The sequence below is a fragment of the Vombatus ursinus genome, unplaced genomic scaffold (genome assembly GCF_900497805.2).
Source record: "Vombatus ursinus unplaced genomic scaffold, bare-nosed wombat genome assembly UNPS02014812.1, whole genome shotgun sequence".
NCBI classification, from domain to species: Eukaryota; Metazoa; Chordata; class Mammalia; order Diprotodontia; family Vombatidae; genus Vombatus; species Vombatus ursinus.
In genome coordinates, this window is record NW_020954590.1 from 73459642 (window position 1) to 73479645 (window position 20004).

Here is a 20004-nt window from a genome sequence, read left to right on the forward strand (position 1 = left end):
GTCCAAGTTACTAATAAGAGAAATAAAAATCAAAACAAATCCTGAGGTTTCATCTTACAACCACCAAATTGGGAAAGATGACAAATAAAATGGGAAAAATAAGTTTTGGAAAGAGACACACTAACAAACTGTTGAAGCAATTATAAATTGCTTCTGGAACAATTCTGGAAAGCTATTCAATATTATGCAAAGAGAATGACAAAAAAAAAATGTCTACCCATACTCTTGCTTCAGAAAATCCACTGCTATCAGTATAGACCTCAAGGAGGTCAATGACAAAAAGAAATCCCTATACACACAAAAGTATTTAGATAAATGCTTTTTGTGGTAGCAAATAAGTAGAAATGATAACAACAACAATAACAATGATAGAAGCTAGAAATAGTTAATATTTGAAAAGGGCTCAGAAGCCCATTCAACTCTTCATTTCCTACCATTTTCACTCTGGATTCTGCCATCAACATACTAAGATCAGCTTTGGTACTCACATCTTATCAGAACCCACAGTGCCTGTGATCCTCTGATTGGAGAGCCTGAGGGCAGAGCACAGAACTCCTCCCAAAGCTTCCAATTAAAGAGGACTCAGGGGGCAGCTAGGTGGCGCAGTGCATAGAGCACCAGCCCTGAAGTCAGGAGGACCTGAGTTCAAATGCGACCCTTGGCAGCAAGTCACTTAACCCCAACTGCCTAAGCAAAAAAATATAAAAAATAAAAAAAATAAAGAGGACTCAGAAGCTAACCAATTCTTTTCTTTTTACCAGCTGCATTCTTTGGATTCTCTTCTGAGTCCATCATTATCATGCCCCTTCCCCAGATACCATCTATTACCTCTCCTTCCCTTTTCAGTTTTTCCTTTTCTTATTTGGAGCCCTAGGGTTTAACTCAACAAAGGCTTTTAGCTTAGTACTTGGCACAATTTGTGTTGTTTTGTACATAGTATATAGTATGTGGGCAGCTAGGTAGCCCAGTTAATAAGAGTACCTGGCCTGGAGTCAGGAAGACTCATCTCCCTGAGTTCAAATCTGGTGTGACCCTGGGCAAGTAACTTAACCCTCTTTGCCTCAGTTTCCTTATCTGTAAAATGGCTAGAGAAGGAAATGGCAAATTACTCCAGTATCTTTACTCAGAAAATTCCAAATGTGGTCAAAGAGTTGGACATGATTGAAAAAACTTAATTGAATCTCATTACCCACATCTTTTAAAGCAGGGCAGTCAAAGGGAATCAAGGCCCTGGAGCACAGTTGGCTAGAATACTCAGTATTCTGCCTATAGAAACGCACCCAGATAATACTACATTTCACAATAGTTCTAAATGAATATAATCTTAATATTACAAAAATCATACAATAAACATTATAAGAGATGCAAATCAGACCCAACTGAAAAATGACTGAACAACTTACGGCTATCTCATTTGAGCATATACTCATCAATTAGGAAATGGCTAAACAAAGTATAAGCAAATATTATACAGTAAAAAATTATGAATGATTAATACAAAGAAGCATGGAAAGACATACATGAACTGATGCAAAATTGAAGAACCAGGAAAATATGCATGACTATTACCAATAAAACAATAAAAGTTGAGTGTTGTAAGTTATAAATGACCAGTTCTGCTGAAGATAAGTCATTTCCACAAACCCCACCCCACCCTTCAGAGCAGGTGGAGAACCCTAAATATAATCAGACTTTTTGGTTAGTTTTCCTTTTTTTCCTTTCTATCTCTCTTTAGTACAAGGGGTGTCTTTCTGGGTAGGCAGGTGACATGAAAACAAAATAAAAATTATTTTAAAGTAATTAAATCGGGATCACTATTTACTCTGATCTGGATCAATCTGATATTTTTAATATACTACTTGATCCTTGGGATGAAGTAGAAAAGAGCTCAACCTAACACTCAAGGCCCTCTTGCTACAGGACCCCAATCTACCTCTCCAACAATATATACCTGATGCTCTAACTAGGCTAGATTACTCTCTAGTCACCATGCCTCCTAGAAGACTGAGGGAAGAGGTTTGGTTTTAAACTTATCTCCCTCAGCACCTAACACAGTTTTGTCCACAGTAAAGCCTCAAGAGGGTTTAAAAGTGGTATTCCTGGAGCAGCTAGGTGGGGCAATGGATAGAGCACTGGCCCTGAATTCAGGAGGACCTGAGTTCAAATCCGGCCTCAGACCAAACACTTGACACTTACTAGCTGTGTGATCCTGGACAAGTCACTTAACCCCAACTGCCTAAAAAAAAAAAAGTGGTATTCCTTTCAATCTCAATGTCCTCTCTAACTTCTTCTCAATCAAAATTCAACCCATTCTTCAAGTCATAGCTCAAGGGCCACAAACAAAGCTCCCCTAATTCCTTCAAAGGCAATCTAACAGCACTTCAAACATTAAGGTATTTATTTATCACATAATGCCTCATGCTCAGTCATTCTAATGACTTGTTTTTTTAGGTTAATTAAACAGAATAGTGTAGGATGATCTACCTATCCCGCCCCAAACTATAGGCTGACCTCCAATGTCACATCTCCAACTACCTTCATCTCAAACTCTAGACATCTTAAATTCAATATGTCCAAAATTGACCTCATTTCCCCCCAAACTTCCCCCCTCTCCTACCTTCCCTATTACTGTAGAGGGCAACACCATCCTCCCAGTCCCTCAGGCTCACAATGAAAGAGTGTCAGCCTCAAATCTTCACCATCTCTCACCACTCCCTCCCCTATCCAAGTTGTTACCAAATCCTGTTTCACCTTTGCAGCATCTCTCAAATAAGCCCCTTTTTTTCCTGACTACCATTCCAGTGTAGGTCCTCACCTCTTATCTTGATTATTTTAATAGCCAGCTGGTAGATATGCCTGCCTCAAGTCTCTCCCCACTCCAATCCATTGTCTACTCAACTACTAAAATAACTTTCCTAAAGCACAGGTCCAATCATGTCACCGTCCTTCCTGAACTTGCCCACCCCCCCCAATAACAAACAAACAAACAAAAAAACTCCAGTGGCTCCCTATTATGTCTAGCATCAAATACAAAACCATAAGCTTAGCATTCTTTCATGGGAGAACCCCCTCTCTGAGGTCATGGATGGTTAACTTGCTGCCAAATATGTATTTATCACAACAAATTATTTAAATTTACCACAAATTGTGGAAGTAAAAACATAGGTTTTATTATTATTTATTACTTTATTATTATATGCACGCAAAGGTTCAGGCCTCAGAGAAAACCTGATCTTATGATTCTAATAAGGTTTCTTATAGGCATATATTTCTGTCACTGACAGAAATAATTCATTTACATATTGCAATCTTGTATATTCCTCCTAGGCCATAAAAGTTAAAGAAAAGAGAGATCCATAATCCATACTTTAATAAAAGCTGAACCAATTTTAACAGTCATAATTTCCTACATCCCCCTAAGGAAACAACCCTAGTCAAAAAAACTCTTTAGATAAACTAAGTCAAGTTACAGATTAAAACAGAAAAAAGGCTAGTGGAGGAGGAGGTTTTATGTACCGCCAAAGAGCCAGAGGCTTTTAAGATTCTTCCTCTGGCTTATCTAAGGAACATTTAAGTCTCTAAATTTTCATGTCCCATGGGAAAAGTTTTGGTTAGGAGGATGGCCCCGGGGTCTCAAATAATCAAAAAAGAAATAAAAAATTACCATAATAATTCAAGGCCCTTCATAACCTAGCCCTCTCCTATCTTTCAATCTTCTTACACCTTACTGCCTTTACAAGTACACTTCAAGAGCCTCCTTGCTAGAAATTTTCTGACTGTCCTCCATGCCTAAAATGCTCAATCCTCATCTTCACCTACTGCTTTCCTTGGCTTCCTTTAAGTCCCAACTAAAATCTCCATTTTTTAATAGGAAGCCTTTCCCAACTCCTCATAATTCTAGTGCCTTCCCTTTATTAACTATTTCCTATTTATTCTGTATATAACCTATTTGTATATATTCTTTGTTGATAATTATTTCCTATTTATTCTGTATATAATCTATTTGTACATATTCTTTGTTGACTCTCAACAGATGGTGAGATCCTTTTGTATTCTAACAACACTTTTTGGTTGTTTAATTGGTTTTCTCTCCAATTAAACTTGTCAGCTCTTTCAGAGTGGTGAGGCTTCTTTACTCTTTCCTACAGTACCTAGGCACAGTGCTATGCATGCAACAGGTACTCAATAAGTATTTTTCGTTGATTTCCTCTACTAGATTATAAGCTATTGGATGGCATGGAGTTAATCTTAAATACCTCTGAAAATTCTAAACTGCCTTGCACATAGCAAATCTTCAATATTGAGTTTGTCTACAATCCCCTCAGTGCATGTCAAAAGTTTACTTAGAATATGTTAACCTCATCTCACCTGAGCTCTAGTCTTAAATCATCAAGAGGATGTGTAAAGCATCTCAAACTCAAACAAAACTGTTCCCAGAAATGGATCGCTCTTCTCAACTTCCTTCCCTATTACTATCCAGGGCATCACCATTCTCCCAAGCACATCTCATTCCCTCCACACTTTCGAGAGCTTGTCATTTCTATCTTCACAGAATCTCTTTAATAGGTGCCCTACTCTCAACTCAAGTAGCCACCATCCTAGTACAGGCCAGCTTCCCAGCTGGACCAGAAAAAAGCCTTCTGATGAGTCAGTCTCCCTGTCTCAAGTCTATTCCCAATTCAATCCCTAACCTCCCTCATTAAGCTGCCCAAAATGATTGGTGTAAAGCTGAAGGTTCATTTTCATAAATTCCTCTTCACAAACTGGCCTCTTCCTTCCTTTCCAGTCTTCTTATATCTTACTCTCCACTCCACGAATTATATAATCCATTTACATTGATTTTCCCAGACATGCCATCTCCCTGCCTTTACACTGACTATGCCTGAAATGAGCAACAAGGTGGCACAGTGGACAGACTGACAAGGCCTGGAGTAAGGAAGACTCATCTTCTTGAGTTCAAATCTGGCTTCAGACACTTACTAGCTGTGTGAACCTGGGCAAGTCACCTAACCCTGTTTGCCTCAGTTTCCTCATTTGTAAAATGAACTGGAGAAGAAAATGGCAAACCACTACAGTATTTCTGCCAAAAAAACCCCAAATGGGGTCAACTAAGAGTTGGACATAACTGAACAGCAACAGCAACAATCAGGAGTAGGGAGAGCTGTTTCCGAAGATACAAAAATTCTAACATGCCTGAAATGCTCTTCTTCCTTGACTCCTCTGCTTTAGGGTTTCCTAATTTCTTCAAAGCTCAAATCCCACTTTATACAAGAAGCCTTTCCCAGTCCACATCCCCCACCCCAGCTGCCATTCTCCCTAATATTACAGACCGTCTTCTATGTACCTAGTTATATACACATTATCTTCCCCATCAGAAGGTAAATTTCTTGAAGGCTGGGGCTGTTTTTACTAAAAAGTAAAGTACCTGGCAAACAGTATGCCCTGACTAAATGTTTGTTCATCCATTTATTCTCATATTAGTACCTTTGTTGCTATAAATCAACACAATTTATGATTGAGAATGATCAACTTTTACACTTTTTTTTTAAAGCTTCCAAGATGACAATCTTTAATAAAAAATATTGCAATCTAAAAACTAAAATTTCTAAATAGAGGGAACTAGGGGCACAGTGGATAGACAGCACTGGACTTGAGTCAAAAAGAACCAGATCAAATCATGCCTCAGATGCTGATTAAGCTTCACGATCTTGGGCAAGTCAGTTAACTTCTACCTGCCTAAGTTTCCATATCTGTTAAATGGGGGCAATAATAGCACCTACTGCCCAGGGTTGTTGGGAGGATAGAATGAGATCAAACCTTAAAGCACTATATAAATGCTAGCTAGTATTATTTTATTCCTGTAGCAAATTTTTGAAAGTCCAAGTTTATGTTAAAGTTCGTAAGATCAGAGACTTAGACCTAGAAGGAACCTTAGGGTCATCTCATTTTACAGATAAGGAACTTGAAGCCCAAAGAGACACTTTGGAAGTGGCAGGATGGGGATTCTAATAAGGACCCTGACTTCAAATCCAGCTCTTTATGCAAAGCTTGCATGTTAGGACATGGAGTGGGGATTCAGGAACAAAGGTTTTGTGTTTCTTACCCTTTTAGAAGATCAGATTCAAAAGTTCAAAATGCTGTCATGCATTCTGACCTCGTTTCTTAGCAAAGCCCTTCAATATTTTTTTCCTTACAACTAAGAAAAGTAGTACATAGCTTTCTCCACACTACATTTTTAAAAATACTGCTTAAACATACATAGTTGGAGGGCCAAACACAACGAATTCTATCGTAGATTTTAAAATATAGATTGGTTAAAATTACTGAAAAAGGAGTCTTCAAGTCAATACCCCAAATACTAAGTTTCAAACATCTCTAAAATACAAAATACATAATCCTGTTTTCCCCTAATAATTAGTTTAATAAAAATCAACCAAGAATTGAGTATCTGCTTTGCTCAAGATCTTTATTATAAGAAAACCTAGCCTAATCCATTATACACAAAAGCCCCCTCCAAAAAATCCATTTAAATAATCAGTTTATACAGAAAAGGAATGGTATAAAGAGAACTTGCTCATACGTGTTTATTCCATTGCAACATGGGGCAGGGGGGGATCTGTAATCCTTAGGCAAAGGTTCATTTATTGGATTGGTGCATCAACAAAAATGATTCTTGTCATTTCCTGATCATTTAACAATTTCAAGTTTAAAATAATTTACATTTTTAAAAACTTTCTAAATCTCAATATTAATCAGTCTTCTGTACCTACTTATGAAAACAATGTGAAGGTTAGCTACAGGTGAAAACCTAGAAAAGAGGAAATAGGAGCAGCACTTATTGACAGTCAGCCACTTTTTCATGTGAAATCAGTGCACACGGTAGACGGTCAAGTTGAAGAAAACATTCCCACTCGCAGCTTATCAAGAAGCAGCATGACAATCAAGTGCAGGCACATTGCTCCTCTGACACCTGGGCCTACCCGACTTCGTATGATATAACTGCACTTGTAAGGGTCATGAAGAGAAATAACACGGATTACGAAATTGTAAACTGCAAACATTGCATAGGCACCCAAAAAAAAAAGTGGAAGAAAGAAGATTCCTCACCCTTAAAAGACTGTCATTTCTCATATTTAATAGTTTGCATCTAACAGACAAGTTGTGAAAACACCTAATACCCAGTCCAACCTCCCCCCACCCCTCAAAAAAAAAGTACTAGAGGAGGCAGGTGGAAATGTGCAGAGAGGCTGAGTCATTCCTAGAAGTAACTTTATACCGACCCTCTCACTCCAAAGGGACAAAGGCACGGCTGTCTCTCCCAACAGCCCAACCGAGGCTACAGCAGCCCGGACCCACCAACTTAGCATTTCCTACAGGATGACACCACCATTCCCTCCGTTCCCCGCCCAGAGAGAAAGGCAGGGAGGTCTTTCTACCAGGGAGGGTCTCCCCTGCCATCGCTTCCTTTTCCCCGCAACTTTGTCGGCCTCCTCCCGAGCGGCAGAGTTGGGGGGTGGGGGGTCCCCAGCCCAAGTGTCAGCTCTGACCCGCACGGCATCAGACAACCCCAGCTCCTCCCGAAATTCACGACTTGTCCGCTTTTGTCTCCGGGCGGCCAGCGCCCGGTCCGGGTGCCCGAGCCCACCGGCAGATGAGGACCCGGCAGCACCCCCGCCCCTCGCCCCAGAGATCCTGGCCCCCTGGGGGGCTCCACGGCGAGGACCCCGAGGCCCCACCGCGCCCCCTCCCCCAGCTCCGGGCGGGCTCCGCTTCAGGGCGAGCAGCCCCGGCGGCGGTGTCAGCAGCTGCCCCGCTGAGGGGGGAAGGCGGTCGGCGGCAGAGGTGCCCTCTTACCCGGCGGCAGCGCCTCCTCCTCCGCGGGCAGCCCCGGCAGCCCCCGGAACCATCTTCCGCCGCCGCCTAGTCCTTCGGCGGCGGCTCCAAACCGCCCATTCGGCGCTGCTAACCGACACGAGCGGCCGCGGCTCCCCTCCCGGCCCCCCGGGCTCCGGGCAGGGAGGGGTTCAGGCCACTGAAGACAGCCCGCGGTGCGCTGCCAGGCCCCCCGGCTCCTCGTCGGGAACGAGCGCGACGGAGAGACAGCACAGTCGAGGTTCCTCCGAGCCGCGCGGCTGAGGCGGCTTCTTGGGTCGGGGGCAGCGCAGGGCCCTGGTCGCCGCCACAGCCGGGGTTCGGTTTGTTATTGTCGAGTCTGTCTCTTCCGCCGCGGTGCAAGCTGGGAAAGGGCTGATCGGGCTAAGAAGGGGGAGGGGGAGTTGTGAGTAACACCATAGAGACGGGCATCGGAAACCCAGACAGGTTAGGTGTCACCGCGCATGGACGGAAGTCAACGGAGCTGACGCAAACCGGGTGACTCCGCCTCCCAACGCCCGTACTTCCTCGGGCCGCGACTGGTTTCCCCTCAGCCCCCACCTCCTGGGCGCTGCCATTCTTGGGACTCGCGGCTGGTGCCGGAGCCACGCCTATGGCGGGGTCGTTCTTCTACCAGGTGCATTTGACCTTCACGGTGGGGACGGTCGTCTGGGCCTGTTCCCTCGGGCTTTGGGATCAGCCCTAGGTGAGGGAGAGATCCCCACTCGTGGATCTCCGCTACTCCGCCGGCTCCCGGGCGCGCGGCCTCCCTCCCCGCCGGCAGCCCCCTTCCCTGAGCTCCAGCGCCTGGGACTGAGACTTCTAAAGCTGGGAAGCCTCTAGTCCTAGGCACCTTGGGGAGAGGAAGGCCCCGGGCCTGAGGAGCCAAGGGGAAGGGGAAACCGCTACTGAGATGTGTGTGGAGCAGTCCTTGAAGTTAGGAGACCAGTTCTTACCTAAAAAGCGTTGTGTGTGTGCGTGTGTGTGTGTGTTATTATTCATTTCCTTGCACACATTTAAGCTTGAAGAATTAATAATTATTGAATAAATATAACCTTATCCATTTGGCATTATAGGGATGTTCTATTTCACCAAAGGAGATGAATTTATTTTTCGAAGTCGTCCGTAGACAAATTAATTTCTGATTTATTAAATGTTATTAAATGCTAGGCTAAGCACTAAACGAAGACTTTTTGAAATAGGGTAGCCTCATCTAAGTATCACCTGTCTTTATGGTGATCTCCAGCTGGAGATGTACACTTGGCGGGCACTGATCTCATGTAGGTATGGCCTGTCTTTTTTTTTTTTTTGCTTGGCTAGGCAATGGGGTTAAGTGACTTGACCAGGGTGACACAGTGTCTGAGGCTGGATTTGAACTCAACTCCTCCTGACTCCAGGGCCAGTGCTCTTACCACTGCACAACCTAGCTGCCCCAGTATGGCTTGTCTTAAAGGTGATCTCCAAGTGGAGATGTTCACTTGGCTACAAGGAGAGCAGCTTTTGGAGAACCCAGTCAAGTTTGGTGTAGAAGTATTGGTGTAGTGGAAAAAACAGCCAGATTTAGAATCAGATGAACTAGGTTGCAATCCAGGTTTTTTCTATTTAGTACCAGTGTGTCTTGGATAAGTCCCTTAACTTGTCCAGCCTTCAACTCTCTCAACTGTGAAGGTGGGAGGGTTGTACTACAGAATTAAGGTATCTTCTAGCTCTTAAGTTTGTGTTTCTGTGACCCAGCAGCCTTTATATTTAATTACAGGGCATATAGGTTTGATAAGTGTAGAAAATAGGGATCATCTTCCAGAAAATTTGTAGCTAATAAGCATTTATTGTTAACCAGTATTGGTAGGGGAAAAGGGACATATTTTAGGCTTTCCACAAGCTACCTTGTATCTTATTTTCACTGGAGTGTTAGGATTGTCCAAGTTGGAGTTCAGAACTTTGGGTCTGCAAGCTTTTAAAGCAAGATTTTTTTAGCTATGACTGTCTTTTTGACTTTGGGTAGTTTTTTTTAACTATTCTAATAATGATTTTCTCGGGGCTAGTACAAGTACATGAGCTGCTATTAATTGGTAAATTGATAGATAATAACCTGGTCTCCAACCCTTGTGTCTCAACCTCTTGAAGGCTCACTAAAAATAACAGAAAATGATTAAAAGCAATTATATATAAAACCTTCATACTTAGTTCTCATTATGTGTGAATTACTAAAAATAGCTGGTCTCAAGTCAAGAGTAGACTTGTACTTTCTCAAAGGACATAATCAAAGATCCTGGATAGGGATGTGCCTCATCAAAAGTTGATGTTTTTCTCTTTTAATTACATCGCTAATGCTACCACAGACATCAGGAAAATGTTGTAAATTATTCCAGTGTATGAAATACGCAAAGGAGAAGGCAGGCTCAAGAAGAGGCAAGTGAGGAGTTGAAGAATTTATACCAGTATCTTAAAAAGGCATTGGATGAAAGGTCAATAATGAACAATTTTTATGTTTAATTGGATAGAAATAAGTGAGTACCTGATCAAATTCAAAAAAGGGGAAAGTCAGTGAATGAAGATTTTTGTCTGTATTTGTCATCAATAATCATCTTCCAATCTCTCATAAATGAGATAATCAAAATGATTAAGCTGGGTAAATCAGTGAAGCTACAAAACAAATGATAATAGCTAGTATTGGCTAGCAAGATATACATATTTATGAGCGTATATGTATCTATGTATACATATGTAAATGTATGTATATATATATAGATAAAATCTTTTGTTTTGCATTTATTATCTAGGTTGATTCTCAAAAGAGCCTTGTGAAGTAGGTGCTGTTATTCCATTTTTACAAGCAGGTTAAGTGATTTGCCCAGGGGCACCCAGGTAAGTAAATGTCAAGCAGGATTTGAGCTCAGGTCTTCCTAACTTGAGATCTAGCACTCTAGCCACCAAAGCCCCCAGATGTCATATGCCTACAAAGATGTCAAGAAGAGCACAGTTGGAAGCAGAAGAAAAGATAGAAAGGAAAGATTACAAAAGACTGTATCAGGAAATGAAGGTTAGGATTAAAAAGAAAGCTTTCACTCAGTATCTGAAGAAAATAGAGATTTTTGTTAGAAATAGGTGGCAGACCACTCAGATCAAGTCTTCTTGTTTGCATAGAGATGGAAATGGTAAGCAGAAGATCACTAGTACTTTGAAGTAACACCTTTTCAGTAAAAATGCCCCATGTACCATGTAGTGTCCTGCACTGCGAGCGCTCTCAAGCACACACACACCAGTAAGAGGCAGGTGGTGTCCTTTAACAGGTAGAATATTGGACTTGTCAGGAAGATTTGTGTTCACATCTTGCCTTTCATACTTGATATGCTCATGGTCTTCTAAGTTTCAGTTTACACACCTATAAAATAGGTATTATAATACCTCCCTCCCAGAATTATTGTGAGGCTCAAATAACGTGTGTAAAGTGCAAACCTTAAAGTGTTATATGTGGCAGTGATTATGACGCAAAGTTAACCAGCCCACTTGAAGGAACAGTTTTTCCTGAGACTTACTTGTAACAGTATTATACTTCCAAATAAAAACAAAACAATCAAAACTGAATGCTGAGAAAGTATCATAAATGAGCTTAGCCCCAAAGAAGAGATAAAAATGCACCTTCCTTCTTTGCAAAGGTAGGAGAGCCTAGATATGGAACATAGTCTATAATGTCAAACTTCATGTTTCTTAATTTTGCTGTTTTTTTCTCTTTTACTTTTTGTAATAAGAGATGGCTCTTTTGGGGGAGAATGGGGAAGGCATACTGGGACGTGGCGCACTTTATATATTGTGAAATGTGTTGTACTTTCAAGGGCTATGATCCATCCAGAAGCCTTCCACAAGTGCCCAGTAACTATGATGAAACATCTTTGACTTCGGTATTCACACCTAGATCAAGCTGAATTATCATCTATGTGATCAGTCTTCAAACTAACAATGGAAAGCCAGTGAACATTTACTAATACTCCACCACTGTGTGTCATTATATGGTTCAGTTCAGTAACTATTAAGCACCTACTGTGTGAAGAGTACTATTGCAGTTTTTAGAGAAAAGAGAAAGGGGCTGCTAGATGATGCAGTGGATAGAACACTGTTCCTGAAGTCAGGAGGACCTGAGTTCAAATCCAGCCTCAGACACATAACACTTAACTAGCTGTGTGACTCTGGGCAAGTCACTTAACCCCAATTGCCTCACCCCCGCCCCCCAAAAAAGAGAAAGTTTAGTTATAATTTTAACATAATGTCTAATATAGATTATTATACAGTAGTGAAATCTAATACTTAATATTGAGTGATAAAATCAATTTTCACGTTAACCAAATCATTATAATAATTGTGCCGGTTTTGTCCTTTCAAACCCAGAGCAAGGATACCATGTTAAAAAACAATCCATAATTGCACAATTGCAGGGTGTGAACTTTCCTTCGACATATGTGTTCAGTCGTAGAATCTTTACTCCAAGTTTTCTTACTGGTCCCATTATAATCCTTAAACAGTATAAGTCATATAAATATATGTCTTTAAAGAATCAATAAAAATTCCTTATATTTTACTAGGAAAGAAAAGATATATTGTGACTACTTTAATGTTCACAGCTATTCTAAGTTGTTAAATGTAGTCTTGTCATTTAGAGGTTGCTATGTGGCATTAATGAAATCACTAAACTAATAGTTTCAGAGCTTCCAACTACCATACTTTGTTGGTATAATATATGCCATGTATAGCTATAATTAATGATAACAACCTACAAATGACTATTTTCAAAGCTCATTAAAAGTATTAAAGAATCTGTTGAACTAAGAAGCAACACTTGTTTCCAGAGTCATACTATCAAAAAGAAAATTGTTTGGTTGACTAATCTCCCAAAAGATTTAACTAGTAAACTAAGATGCCATGTGTCATTTTTTGGTGTTCTCACTTTTTCATTGGAAGAAGTAAAAAGAAGACATACTATTATTCCTTATTTTTTGCAATCTGTTAATTTCATACATACAACCTTTTAATAAGATATATTCTCAGAAAGTAATTCTTTGTAACACCAAAAATAAAATCCCCCTTCAGCAGACTTAACACTATATATATATAGAGAGAGAGAGAGAGAGTACTCTTAAGAGTGGATAGATATGACCATACTCTGTATAGTAAAGAATATTTGGCTTCCCCTAAACAGGACTCATTAAATTGTCCATGGTAATATATGTATTTTGTGATAATAGCTAGGATTTATAGAGCCTGCTATGTGCCAAGTACTGTGATAAGTGATATACAAATATCTCATTTGATCCTCACAACAACCCTGGGAGGTAGATGCTATTATTATCTCCATTTTACAAGGTCAGAAGTTAATTAGTGTCTGAGGTCGCAGCACTCTATTCCCTGTGCCACAGAGGCAAAGACAATACATAATGTATCTGGAGACTTGGGTTCGAGTTCTAGTCCTTGCTCTGCCACTAAATAAGAATACTAATGTTATAACAAAATTAATGAAAATATTGCTTTTTAAAGTAACAAAGGATATTTAGAAAATTTGTCACTGTTAGATTGAAAAATAATTTTTCAAAAAGAAACTTCTGATCTTGTTTGAAGTGTATTAAACTCTATAATTAATGTGTATATAGTTATAAAAGACATGTATTACTAAGCCAGAGAACTCCAAAATGAATAGGGTAATGGAACATGGAAACTTCTCAGCTGCCTTGAGAGTATCTGATCTTATATTGATTTAAGTAAACTAAGGACTGGACTATATTTTCCCATCCACCAGGTTTAATACAGTTTGGAGGAATGAATATAAAATTTATGGGAAGATCACAAAAAAGAAAAATTAAAATGAAGATATTTTGAATAATAATGTAAACTTTAAAAAATTAAATTTAATTAAGTCTACCCTGACTCCAGACTTTCCTTTTTTTCTTTCAAAGGTACCAGGTAATCTTCTTAGCAGCCAGGCTCTTAACTTCACTCCACCTTTATTCTTTCTCCTTCATCCCACATATCCACTCAATTGTGGAATCTTATTGCATCTGCATTCACAATATCCCTTACATTTGTCTTACTTTCCCCACTTATAGCCACCACTCTAGTTCTGATCTTCATTACTTTTTCTGTTGTATACTGAAATAGACTCCTAATTGATCCCAGTTTCTAGATTTTTCTCACCCCAGCCCATCCTCTGCATAGCAGCCAAAATAACCTCAGAACACAGGTTGGACCATGTCCCTCCTTGTTCAAAAACCTACAGTTAAGTGACTCTCAGTTGCATAGAAGATAAAATAAATGCCTTAGCCTGCCATTTGAACATTTCACAATCATTATCTCTCCCTTAATGTTCAGTATTTCCTCCCATGTTTGTCTGTTGGGTTTCTAATTGTTTTAAATATACAATTAATTTATTAATATCCTTGTCTAATTTTGTTAAAGCATGGTTTTAGGGATATATTTTTCCCTCTGAGAACTATACTAACTGTGTCCCGGAAATTTCAATACCTTATTTCATCATTATTGTCTTTCACATAGTTATTGTTTTTGTGAAACAAAGTTCTGGGAAACAAAGTAAGTGCTCATCTATCCAGGGAATGGGTTAAACAGTTGTGGTACATTAATGAAATGGGATATTAAGGTGCTATAAGAAACAAATATGATGATTACACAAAAAGCATGGAAAGGCTTTACATGAACTAATGTTAAAAGTAAACAGAGCCAAGAAAACAAAATTCACAGTGATTACAGTAATGTAAATGAAAAGAAAAACCACGAAACAATCAAAAGTGAACAAAGAACAAGCAGGGCCCAAAAGAGAAATGAGAAGACACCTCCTCTTCCTTTGCAGAGATAAGCGAACCATGAATGTGGATTATATACATTCTCAGATTTTTTTTCAATGTATTGATCGCTTTTACTGATTTCTCCCCCTGCCCCCTTTTTTTTCTTTTAATAATGATAGTACTTGTTATATGGAATAGCTTTCTGAGGTAGTTGGGGAGGGATATGGGGGAAAATTTTAGAGTGTAAAAATTTTTAAATAAGAGGTTTTTAAATTATTTCTTGGACATTTATATGGTACTTCATAGTGAGTTGCCAATGAATGCTAAAATCTAATCAGTCTATTGTTCAATAACTGTTTATGCAATGGGTTTTGTTTTTGTTTGTTTGTTGCTTTTTGGCTAAGCAATGGCGTTAAGTGACTTGCCCAGGGTCACACAGCTAGTAAGTGTCAAATGTCTGAGGTCATATTTGAACTCAGGTCCTCCAGACTCCAAGGCCAAAGCTCTATCCACTGTGCCATCTAGCTGACCCCTTTTTTTCACTTGTTGAAAAACAGAAGAACACTTCTGTACAGAATTGGCAGGATTAATTTTGTAAATGCCAAAACTAAAGACAGAACAAATATACATATTTTCATTTTGATATTTTTAAGACCATGTTACCTAGGTTACATTACTTGAAAAAAAGCTACAGTAACCTTCAAAAAACAAGATATAGAGTTGTCAGGTTCATACACTAACATTATGGCATAATTATAGTGGATAGGTGTTTAAGAATTTTTCTGATTAAATTGTTAACTCAAAGGAATTTTATCCTCTTATATATCCTACACAGAACTTAGAACTCTGCACATATTTAAGGCATACCATAAATATGATAAATGTTGATGCCTTGTTTAAACAAGCACTTTATATAAAGCTGACGTGTATACATGATTTTTAAATATAAAAACATCTCTAATCTGAGTCCAAATACTTGGTAGCCTTAAAAAGAGAGGTGATTCATAAATTAAGAAAGATGGTGAGAATGAGGCACCAAAGCCCTGAAATTTATTCAGCCTGCAGTTTAATAACCTGAGATCACTGAACAAAATACTTGGTGTCTGGCGAAATTATCCATATCAACAGTCATGCAAGCCCTGTTTCTCAATTTCCTCTGATAGTTGGTGGTGCCTTTAGAAAGGCCTGAGTTCAAATTCTACCTCAGATAGTTAATAACTGTGTTGACACATAACTAGACAAATTACTTAACTTTCCTCAGTTTCCACAGCTGTAAAACGAGGATAATCATAGCAACAATCTACCTGTCAAGGTGGTTGTGAGGATCAAGTGTGATAATAGTTGTGTCAAAAAAAAAAAAGTGATTAGAACAGTGCCTGGCACATACTAAGCCCTGTATAAATGTTTATTCCTTTTTATTTTTTTCCTGACACTTTATCACATTAGAAAGTGGTATTTCACTCCTTTTTATCTATGAGACTGCTTAATATCAGAGCATGTAAAACTTCCTTCTGCCTCCTAGACAGATTTATGATTCTGCCTTCAGGGTTTTTTGATTTGTTTCTATTCAGTCATTTTTCAGTTGTGTCCAACTCTCTGTGACCCCATTTGAGGTTTTCTTGGCAGAGATATTGGAGTAATTTGCCGTTTCCTTCTCCAGCTCATTTTACAGATGAAGAAACTGAGGCAAACAGGGTTAAATGATTTGCCCAGGGTCACAGAAGCTAGTAAATGACTGGGACCAGATATGAATTCAGATCTTTTTGACTCCAGGCCTGGTGCTCTATCCGCTGTGCCACCTTGCCGCCTTCAGACTTATTGGTTATCTTAATGTGGCCTTTATTAGTTCTTGCTTTATTTGCAATGATAGCTAATTATAATGACAGCTTATATCAATTAAGCACTTCAAGGTTTACACAATATATATGTATTATCTCTTATCACAACAAGCCAGTGAGGTAGGTCCTATGGGTTTAAACAGATGAGGAAACAAGGTCAAAGAGATTATTCTACTGATATATGCTTTAAGGTTTGTTAAATGCTTTACATGTCATCCTTTTAATAGCTTTGTAAGTTGAATAGTGTAGATATACGCATTTTATAGAGAAGCAAGCTGAGGGGTTCTATAATGCAAATAGGGTTTGTATTGTATGTGAGGTTGGTATTCCAACCCTAGTCTTTTTTTTCCCATTATATTTGAATTTATTTTAAACTTATATACAAAATAATATTGCCATGTACACAGCAGAACATAAAAAAGGATTCAATTTAAAGTAATAAATTTCCATTTCAAGAAAACCTATATAATAAATACTATACATTATCTTCAAAGCTGTCCATCTTTGCTTCCTTGTATGTTTTCTTTTGTCCTCTGCTGTGCTCTTTTTACTTTATTTTATCCCCTTCTTCCCCCTTCCTAGAAGACTACAATTAAGTGCAGATATATTTATATATGTACATATACATACATATACACAATTATCCAGAAACATATACACATATACACTAACACATATGCATAAGACCTCATTATGCTTATTTCCATTTGTCATCTGTTTCCCTGTAGGTGGATAGCATCTTCCTTTATATGTCCAAGTCTTTCCATATTTTTCTGAATCCACCAGCTCATCATTTCCTACACCACAACAATATTCTAACCCAGTCACATTCTGTCTAGGAGATTTGTCTAGGAGAGTTTCCCTTAGTTTTTCTGCATTCCCTCTGGGCTACATGAGTTTTATTTATACAGGAAAAATAAGAACAATTATCCATTTTACACTTCAACACTACTTTCACCTTATAATATGGTTTAAGGTCTGATACTACTGAATCTAATTCCTTCACATCTTTTACTCCTGGTTTTCTTGAAATTCCAGACCCTCTACTCTTCCAAATGAACCCTATTTATATTAATTTTTTCTGACTCAGTGAGATAATTTTTTTTGGTAATTTAATTGAGATGGTATCACATAAATAGATTAGTTAGGTAAAATTGTCGTGTTAAAAATTATATTAGCTTTACCTACTCATGCACGATAAATACTACTTCAGCTATATAGATCTGACTTATTTGTATAAAAGGTGTTTTGTATTTATATTCATATAGTTCCTGTGTCTGTTTTGGCAGGTATAGTCTAATATTTTTTTCAATACTGGCTAGTTATTTTATATGGCTAATATTTTTTAATACTGTCGTTATTTTATATGTCCTAAAACTGTTGATTAATATGGCTGACACAGTGTAGTTTCCCTATTTTTCTCTTGATTAAATCTTAGTTTTGACTTTGAGATCATGTTTACTATCCCTGTAGTGTCATTGAACTTAATGACTTAATAAGGTTCTTACAGCTCTAAGTATGGCATAGTACACTTCTTTGTGGTAATTAGTAAGAGACAGGTAGCATTAAACTTAAGTCTTTCTTGTCTCCAAATTCAATATTCTTTTTGTATACTAGGCTAGCTTGATTTCTGCTACTACTACTTATTCCTTTTAATCCATTTATATTGGTGGCAGTGCAAAAAAAAAATTTTCCTTCTAGGCTTCAGTGATATTCCACTATAACCTTATTCTCCATTTTGATCAACTCCTTACTCTAGGTCTCCTTAATATTTGTAACAACAATAACAAAGCATGAATATGGTTTAAAATTATAAACATTTTTCAAGTGCTTACAATGTGCCAAGCTCCAGAGAGCAAAAAAGAGTCCAAAGACAGTTCCTGCCCTCAAGGAGCTTACATTCTAACGGGAGAGATAACATACCAAAAAAAAAAAACCCAACAAAACAAAAACCCATATGTGCGTGCACACTCTGTTTACACACACACAGAGAGCAAATATATGCAGGATAAATATTTGGAAATAATAGAAAGAAGGTACTAGAATTAAGAGGGGTAGAGGAAAGCTCCTCCTGAAGGTGAGTTTTTTGTTGGGACCTCAAAGGAAGTCAGGAAGGTAAGTAATTGGAGCAGAACAGGGCAAGCATTCCAGATGTGGGGAGAAAATGCCCAGAGCCATGAGATGGAGTTGTCTTATTCATGGAGAAGCCAGTAGGCCAGTGTCATGGTGTAAAAAGACTAGAAAAGTAGGAGGGGACTAGGTTATGAAGGGGTTTGAATGACAAACAGAGCATTTTTATTTGTTTCTAGAGGCAATGGGAAGCCCCTAGAGTTTACTTAGAGAGGGGTGGGGATGAGTGCTGGGAGGTGAGTGACATGATTGGAAAATCACTTTACTGACTGGATTTTTAAAATAATTTTTAATTAAGGATTTTTTAAATAGATTTTTTTTCAGTGTTAGCCTATGAATATGTATTCTTACCCCGTAACAAAGGAATTCATTTAACTTTTATGAAAACAATTACTTCTGGAAAAATTCTAACCAGTATAGTTTTGAAAAAATGCTTGAAAGCATTTAATTAGTTGAAATTGACTTTTTAGCAAAGTTGACATTTTCAGGAGCATCATTTAAATGGTATTTTGCACCAAGAACAAACTTTTTTCCTGAACGATTCTTTCCAAAAAGTGTTTACATGAAACAAAATGTATTAAAATTCATGGCTCATAGAAGTCACAGGATCTCAGAGTTGACAGGGACCTTAGAAGGACAGGGACATCATGAAACTGAATAAAAATTTCTACAACATCAATAAGGCAAATATTTTGCTTCATGACTTCTAGTGAGGGGAAATGTACATTTCCTGAAGTAGCCAAATCTACTTTTGGATAGCTCTAATTAAAAACAACCATTTCTAAAAATTCTATCCACTGTTTCTAGTTCTGCTCTCTGAGGCTAAGCAAAAAATTTGAATCTATTTGATGTGATATATTTTCGAATACCTGAAGAAAACTGTTTGTGTACACCCTAATCCTTCCCTTCTCCGTGATAAACATCACCAGTTCCTTCATTCCATCCTCACATAGAATGATTTTTAGGCCCTTGGAACATCCTAGTCACCCTCCTCTGGACATTCTTCAGCTTAGCAATATCCTTCCTAAAATGTAGTGTCCATCAAAAGACAGCTGAACTTAGCCTAAATGCAATGGCCAATACAGGTTCCACAGGATAGATGATAAAAATCTATACACAATATATACAAGTAGAAGGAAGGCAATTGTAAAAGTGAAGGTTCAAGAGGCCAGGTAAGATGACCAAGATTTCCTGTTGAAGATGGAGTATGAGTTGAGTCTTGAAGAAAGCCAGAGCTGTGTAAACATGTAGGTGAGGAAGGAAAGCATTTTAAGCATGGAGGACAGCCCCTACGATGGCACTCAAACTGGAGATGTGCTTTGTTCGAGGAAAAGCAAATAGACCAATAATGCTGAACTGCAGAGAATGTGGAAAGGGGT

The 20004-nt window shown here is 38.6% G+C and overlaps 1 protein-coding gene across 2 annotated transcripts in view; it reads right to left on the reverse strand.

The window, feature by feature from the left end:
• The window catches only part of LOC114053915 (RB1-inducible coiled-coil protein 1), an 86869-nt gene extending 78938 nt beyond the window's left edge, over nucleotides 1–7931 (reverse strand). For both annotated transcript variants that reach the window (XM_027877047.1, XM_027877046.1), the window contains exon 1: nucleotides 7855–7931. The gene's annotated coding sequence lies outside the window, so the exon portion shown is untranslated. The remainder of the gene's footprint in view (nucleotides 1–7854) is intronic.
• Nucleotides 7932–20004: the final 12073 nt, after the last annotated feature.